The sequence below is a fragment of the Miscanthus floridulus genome, chromosome 3, assembly GCF_019320115.1.
Source record: "Miscanthus floridulus cultivar M001 chromosome 3, ASM1932011v1, whole genome shotgun sequence".
NCBI classification, from domain to species: domain Eukaryota; kingdom Viridiplantae; phylum Streptophyta; class Magnoliopsida; order Poales; family Poaceae; genus Miscanthus; species Miscanthus floridulus.
The window spans coordinates 144,672,061-144,678,781 of record NC_089582.1 but is presented as its reverse complement, the minus strand read 5'-3'; the positions used below and the strand labels follow the sequence as shown (position 1 = coordinate 144,678,781).

At 41.5% G+C, this 6,721-nt stretch overlaps 1 long non-coding RNA gene across 1 annotated transcript; it reads right to left on the bottom strand.

Moving 5' to 3' along the window:
* On the bottom strand, positions 1-2,916 carry LOC136547373 (uncharacterized). Its single transcript, XR_010781546.1, has 4 exons — positions 2,542-2,916; positions 2,108-2,132; positions 1,508-1,582; positions 1-480 (listed from the first exon to the last, which is right to left on the bottom strand). It is a non-coding gene; the product is annotated as an uncharacterized lncRNA (long non-coding RNA).
* Between the last annotated feature and the right edge of the window lie 3,805 nt (positions 2,917-6,721).

The following is a 6,721-nucleotide window of genomic DNA, read 5'->3' as shown; positions in this document are numbered from 1 at the left end:
AATCACAAGACGAATCTTTTGAGTCTAGTTAGTCTATGATCGGACAAAGTTTGTTAAATACAAATGAAACGAGCTACGGTGTCCAGATTGCAAAAATTTACAATCTAAACCAGGCCGAGGCCTAGCATTCTTGACGAACTGTTGCTAAAGTACACCCCCATCGCATCGCTCCTTTGCAGTGCGCACAAAGCTTGAAGTCTGGCTCATGCCGTTTGGTCAGCTGTTGTCACATCTCATGCGCAGCAAGCAGTAACTCCGACCGTTGCATTTTTTAATTTTTTTATACCTGCAACAAGATAGGGGTCTCCGCCACTACATTCCGAATTTTTCATACATGAAGCAGAAAACTTTTGTTGCAACAGGGCAGGGGTGGCTCCGGCCACTGCATTTTGAATTTTTTTTTACACCACCAGTACTCCATAGAGGAATAGAGGCAAAAAGGCTGGTACTGATGTGATGTGATGTTTATATATGCTCCATCTGTTTCAAAGCATTTATAATATAATAAGTCCAAAAATAATATAATTAGCTTGTCCTAAACATCAATTAAAAAACAGTGAGTATATTGAATCAAAATATTTGTATAAAGTATGAACATATGACAACCAAAAAAAACATATGGCAACTATACGGTGAGCAGGGGAAGGAAGAACAGCACAGTGAATGGGTAAAATGGACAACAGGAGGGCGTCCTAGTAGAACAAATCCAATATTTTGACATGTATTATACACTGGCTGCTGATTCAAGCTACAGTGTTTTTGTCTTACACTGGCAGCAGCAGTCCAAAAGGCTTTTGTTATCATTTGTTCAAAGAGATATATACTATAATGATTTTAAGTATAGAAATAATTAAAAATCAAATTTTAAGTATAGATGTGTTGAGCAATAAACTCCGTACTATCATGTATTACCTCCATCCCAGATTATAAGACAGTTTGACTTTTTTGACACCAAGTTTGACCACTCGTCTTATTCAAAAATTTGTGCAAAATATCAATTCTTTTGTCGTGGCCTGCTTTATTAATAAAAGTTCTTCAAGAATGACTTAAATTTGACTATGTTTGCATAATTTTTTTAAATAAGAGGAGTGGTCAAACTTAAATAAGACGAGTGGTCAAACTTAAGGTCAAAAAAAAAAGTCAGACGTCTTATAATTTGGGACGAAGTAAGTAGCACACAACTTGTTCATGTTGATAATACAATAACTGGATAGGGCAACAGAACATGGCCTGAAACTCATATATATTGGCTGTGGATGGGAAATGGTTGCCTGACAAAACGTATTAAACACATGCAGATGCAACGTATGTGAGCTGGCACTGAACATTGTGCTATCCTCTCCACCTTTTTAGTTTGTAACAAGAATATTTTCTAACAAATTTATTACCAAAGTATACATTTGTAACACAAACAAATCACAGTATCGTTCAAATAAATATGTCAAGTGTATAGCAGCAGTGATACCCCAATAACCATTGAAATATCCAACAAGGTTCTCCACAGTACCTTCATGCTTATACGTGTAGAGTTGAGTTAAGTCTGTATCAAGCATTTGTCTGCTTCATTGCGGCATATCAGTACCTGTAGATAAATGTAGAAGTATGTGTGACAATTCTCAAAATATTCACAGAACTAAATCTCTTCCAAATAAGCATACAAGTAAATAGATCATGTGAGTTACATCTGCAAGCAAACAGACAGTTAATTTGTTTGGCAACAACACCCAACTTATCTTAAGTGGTATCTTGGTAATGAAAAATGCTCCAACCAATATCGATGACTGTTTTTTTTTCACAAAAACGTAAATCATTGAAATTTCCATGGTAGGTCAAAAGAAGATCCAGGATTGAGAAATCAATCTCAAATTTACTTAGGCATGGTAACTATGAAACAGAGTTGTCTGTGGTTCTTAGCACAGTATCATAAGAGCGCACTTGTTACAACTAAAAATGCTAGCACTAAAATCATTAGTTCTCCATTTTTCGCTTAATTGAGTTTAGTTGACTAACACATATTAAAACGCGTGGTTTCCAAAAAAGGAAGTAAAGGTCAATAATGAAGGGTTGTAAACTGAATTTAAGATACTGTCAAAGAAGTCCCCCTCACCGGATTCAGAAGTTCATGGCTTGTCCTGTGAATAAGAATAAAAACGAAGATGGATTAGTAAGGGTAAAGAGATATATTTGCATGAGCGTTTAGAAAATTCACAAGCAAAAATGAATTTTGCTATTATTTATAGGAGTCAACATGGAATGGGGTATGAATTATGAAGATTATGCCTAGTTCTAAACACCCATACAAAAAAAAACATTCTTAGTATTCCATTAGCAATAACAGAAACTTCTCAGTATTCCATTACCAATTTCAGATGGTCAAACAAACATAACCAAAAGCTAGATTGGGTAATGTTGTCAGCAGTAGAACCTACGTGTAGTCATACACAGGAGGAAATCAAACCAAATTGGGGTTGACTATACAACTATGCATTTACTATCGAATCAAACAGGAATAGGAGCAAATCAATCCATCAGAAAAGGTACCTTCATGATGAACAAATCCCGGATCTGAAGAGACATGAAAACCCCGGTCAAGAATGTGGCACTTCCCATGGAGAGAGAGGAAGGAGGGGGAGGGGCGGGGAGAGGAGCACACGCAGCAGCAGTACCGGAGAGAGAGGAGCAGCGTCGGAGAGAGGGGAGCGGCGCCGGAGAGGATCTTAGCTTGAGCAAAAGAGGAGAGAGAGGCGAGGATGAGATAGGGCAACCCGATGCGTGCTCGTCGTAGATGTGAGGCTGCCCGATGAGGACGAAGACGGTGGCGCGCTACGAAGAATGCGGTGGCGGCGCTTTTTTTTTTAACTTGTGGCGACGATCTTGGAAGGTGGCGGCGTATTCTAGGGGTCAGGGGATACGGGAGATGAGACCAGATGGAATGGGAGGGGACAAGAGAGAGAGACGCGCATGTGCATAGAGCTGAACGAGCCGAGCTCCAATTCACAACCCAGGCCGTGTTTAGATGCCATCCAAATTTCGAGTTTTTTCACTCTTTTTCCATCACATCAATTTTTAGCCGCTTGTATGAAGTATTAAATGTAGGTAAAAAAATAACTAATTACATAGTTTAGTTAAAAATCACGAGATAAATCTTTTAAGCCTAGTTAGTCTACGATTGGACAATATTTGTCAAATAAAACGAAAATGGTACTATTCATCAAGTTCACTTTTTTTTTTCAAAGTGAACGATGCCCGAGCCAAAGAAAATGAGCTGAACGTGTTGAGCCGGACGTACACGCATTCAAGTGGTCCTTTGTCTGACAAAAAATGTGCATGTACGTGGGTCACATACCAAAAAAACAGCCAACCAGAGGCCTGCAATAACCTGCACGGCCGTTGTACCACCGACAGACGCGGACAGCGTGGCGCGCGTGGCGGACTTAGGCCTCGTGCTCCTGCTCAACCCGCCGCCGCACGCCATGGCCCTCCTGGAGGCGCTGACCGGCAAGGCGCCGGCGCCCGACGCGCACATAGAGCTGTTCAACGTGGAGCCATGACCATCACGATGCGGCACCGGAGCAAGAAGCTGACGCAGCGAGGACGCTACCTCAGCACCGAGGCTATGCAGGTTGTCGAGTCCCTCAAGCGCGTCGCGCTCCGCGGCGGCCCCGCCACGTCCGCCGCTGCCGCACTGGAGCCCAAGCTGCGACGCCTCGTCAAGGCGGACGCGCTCCTGCCGCTGTCCGTGTCTGCACCCCGCCCAGCAGGACCGACTTCTTGGCGACCGGGAGGGAGCCGCTCCCGGCCTGCCGCGGCTCGCCAGAGCGCCCACAGCGGCGGCGGTGTCGCCTGCTCGCGCGCTCGCAATATGCTTGACAAAATGCATTGGCAAAGAGAGCTTTAAAGAGTCTAGTGCACTATGTAGAAAACGATTTTTTAGAAATGGATTGATTTTTTTTTTTAGAGACGGCTGGTGATGAAGCCGCTCCTATAGTTGCGTGCTCGGGTGGCCAAATACCAGTCGTCCCTACAAATGGAACAGCATGGACGACTGGTGTTACGAGCCACCCCTACTAATAGGGCCTGATTTGTAGGGGCGGCTTAATCACCAGCCGCCCCTGGAAATTCTATTTGTAGGGACGGCTGGTGATTGAGCCGTCCCTAAAAATGGCCCCGTATTTATAGCTCCTATTTGTAGGGGCGGCTCAATCACCAGCCGCCCCTACAAAAGGCCCCATATAAAACTGAGGCAGCACCTTCTTCCTCATCGGGTCATTCACTCCAACCCGTGAAAGAAAGGTGGGGAGGCCTTGGGCACCTCTCAAAAATTGCTCTACTAAGGGAAAAGGTTTTGATCTCAAATCCTTTGGTGGAGAGGTTGTAGAAGGTAAGAAAATGATATTCCACACTTTTTTTGAAATTTTAATGGTTGATTAATGAATAATTAGAGTTTTATTTTTCTCTCTTTTCTATGGTGCTTGAGCTATTTATGAGCAAATTAGATCCAATTTTTAAATGTACTAGGATAAATTAGGGAGGGGAACAAGACCATACCCTTATTTGGTCCATGTTTCTTGATTTTAATGAACCATTAGTTAGTTTTATGGATGTTTCATGTGCATGTAATCTAGATCTAGGGTTTGATTTTTTATTAATTTCGTTTTTGTAAATTTATGTTTGATAAAATTGGACTAGGGTTTGTACGAAAGATATTGGGTAAAGTATAATTATTGCTAATTGTTGTCTTTAAAATTGTTTATTGTAATCAATAAATATGTATTTTAATTATTTATGGATAAATGGGCCATTAATTAATTTTCCTCTGTCATGTTGTGTTTGTATGCTTTATGTAATTATATTAGATTTATATTCATATATATCTGAGGTATATACAATTATTCTCAAATAATTATTACTTTGATTAATTTTTATATATATCTGAATAAGTAGTCCTTTAATGTTTATTTTGTTGTTGTTGTAAAAGATGGAGTACAGGAACTCTTGGATGTATGGTTCGTTAAGGTTCAAGGCAGGTTTCCGTGAAAAGGTGGATAAATTTATTGAAGCCGTAACGAAGCATGCAACGACATTGAAAGAGAATAAGGATACAATTATTTGCCCCTGTAAAGATTGCAAGAACCGTATGTCGTGGACAGATATGACTATCATTAGATCACATTTGATTATACGAGGATTTGTTGAGGACTACACAGTGTGGATTCATCATGGTGAAACGGTTATTGTTAACGACGAGGATAAGGAGAAATACGACGATGAAACCATAGAATTCCTGTCCCAATATTCAGCCGAGCTTGATGCACAAATGGATTTCGAGTTTGGCAATGAACAAGGTGGTGATGCTGGTGGTTGGGATGGTAACGACAAAGGTGGTGCCAATAATGATGGTGGAGCACGTGTCGGAGTTGAAGATGATTTAGATGACATGATTCGAATCCTTGGATCAGAGATTTTACTAAATAGAAAATTTTGAAAGAGTGACAAAAGCATCGAAGGAGACTGTATATGGTGTTGAAAAGGGTTATCCGACACATTGGACATTGCTACGTTTCATGCTTGAGCTGCTCATCCTGAAGGCTAAGTACGGCTGGTCAGACTATAGTTTCAATGATCTATTGCATCTCCTGTCATGGGTGCTGCCACAACCAAACTCAGTTCCCGCCAACACATACCAAGCGAAGAAGATCATAAGTCCATTGACAATGGGGGTTGAAAAAATACATGCATGCCCCAACCACTGTATACTTTTTCGTGGTGAAACGTTCAAGTCATTGGATAAATATCCCCGGTGTGGGGTCAGCCGGTACAAGAACAATGACCTTTACGGTGGGGACGAACCATCCACGGGGAAAAAGAGGAATAAGAAGGGTACAAAAAAGGTGGTACATGAATCTCAGTCCCAGAGGACACTCCATTAGGCAACGATGCAAAGCAGAGAAGAATTCCTGCCCTAGTAATGTGGTACCTACCAGTGACCGACCATTTGAGACATATGTTCCTAAACCCTAAAGAAGCCATACTCATGACATGGTGGGATGATGAGCGCAAGGTGGATGATGATAAGATTGCACACCCGGCTGATTGTAGTCAGTGGCAAAGGTTTGATGAGAAGCACAAAGAATTCAGCGATGACCCAAGGAATGTACGGTTTGGCCTGAGCACCGATGGAATGAATCCCTTCAATAAGAGGATGAGCAATCACAACACATGGCCAGTGATCTTGACCATGTACAACATCCCAACATGGTTGTGTCAGAAGAGAAAGTACCTTATCCTCACTATTCTTATTTCTGACCCTAAACAACCAGGCATTGATATAGACGTGTTCCTTGAGCCCTTGATGTAAGAAATGGAGAGACTATGGAGGCATGGGGAGCAGATGTACGATGCGTTCCAAAAGGAGGACTTCATATATAGAGCAATAATATTTGTTACTATTAATGATTACCCCACGCTGTTTGCTTTGTCTGGAAAGATCAAAGGGAAGACAGAATGCTTGGTTTGCTTGGATGGTACTACATGGGTTTACCTGGATGCATCCAAGAAGATAGTTTACCTAAGGAATCGACGCTTCTTAAAGACAAGTCACAAGTACTATAGCAAATTATTCTTTAGATTTTATGATAACACCCCGGAGATTGAACCCCCTCCGGAGAGACGTCATAATGGAGAACATGTGTACAGAATGATAAAAAACATACGCATCGTC